A 1,399-nucleotide genomic window follows, 5' to 3' on the forward strand; every position below is an offset into this window, starting at 1 on the left:
AAGCCGCTGTACATAATTTTTATTACCAGCGCTATCTACAACACAACTTATTGAATAGACATTTCACAGAAAACTGTAGGTATGTAAATAATTTTGACTATGTTTGGTTATTCGTTTACGCAGATATCTACATTTAAAAACTAATAAAAATGTTTCTAATTCATTCTCAGGAATTTATTTCTCAGTGTGAAAAGTTATTGATGTTCTCTTTATTTTATTGTATTATAAAGGATTTTTATTATCTATCCAGATGAACCACATCTGTATATATAAAGTTGTCATAAATTCAAGAGTTGATAGAATATCGTCAAATGTCATATGAGAAAGGTTGCAGTTGGCGACCTCTAGCAGATACCAGATAGTAAAAAATTATTAAAACTGACGGCTGACGTATATTTAACACATCCACTTTACCTGTACCATATTTCGTAGCATTACATTGTTTTTTGGAAAACATATTGTTAAAATTTCATTTTAACAAGTCATCTTTAAAATCACAATAACAAGACTTTAGGTTTACAGACCATAGAAACATATATCCTTTTTTTGGTGTTCTAAGAGACCCTGAGCCTGAATTAACCAAAACAAAATGAAAATAGATGAAACACAACTCATTTTTTGCTACATCGTAAAACAAAATAAATGCCCACTAAACACGAAACGTAAATGAAACGTTGCAAATGAGATGTTTTACTTAACATTTGACACATTAACTAGAAACGTGTCTGTTTCATTACAGAAATGTAGCACTTGAAAACTTATTTAGTGAAACATAGCCGAAACGTTACAATTGAAGAGAGTTTGAAACATTACTCGAAACCAGTGTTACCAGATCTCCTGTTTTAACAGGAGATCTCCTGTTTTCACTCTCACTCTCCTGTTCTACTGTTTTCACTATGAGATCTCCTGTTTTTATTTTCAATGTCTATTATTCTGGTTTCTCTATGAAACTTTCTGTTGATTATACTAATTTTCCCCAGAATAAGAATATTTTAGTACGACACTGTTCTTTAACGGCACTGTGTTCGTCACTTGTCAATATTTTCAGTCCTGTTATATTTTCTGTAGCCCAGTACATGTACATATTTAAATTTTAAATCCACAATTTGCGTTTATATGAACTAGGCCTAACAGAATAGAAGGCGAGTTCGTTTACTTCAGCGGGATTCCGGGATTTATCATTTTGACAACTGACAGTTGTCAAATCACGTGACGTACCGATGTAATTGAAAACTATTAAACGAACTCCTACATTTATATATTTTGCTATATTTTGTGCATGTACTTGTGTTCCTCTATTAAAAAATATATTTATTAAAATCTCCTGTTGAAAAAAGAAATCTCCTGTTTTTTTGGCTACATTCCTACTGTTGACAGAAATTTCCATCTGGCAACACTG

The sequence above is a fragment of the Anoplophora glabripennis genome, unplaced genomic scaffold, assembly GCF_000390285.2.
Source record: "Anoplophora glabripennis isolate ALB-LARVAE unplaced genomic scaffold, Agla_2.0 scaffold224, whole genome shotgun sequence".
Classification (NCBI taxonomy): Eukaryota; Metazoa; Arthropoda; class Insecta; order Coleoptera; family Cerambycidae; genus Anoplophora; species Anoplophora glabripennis.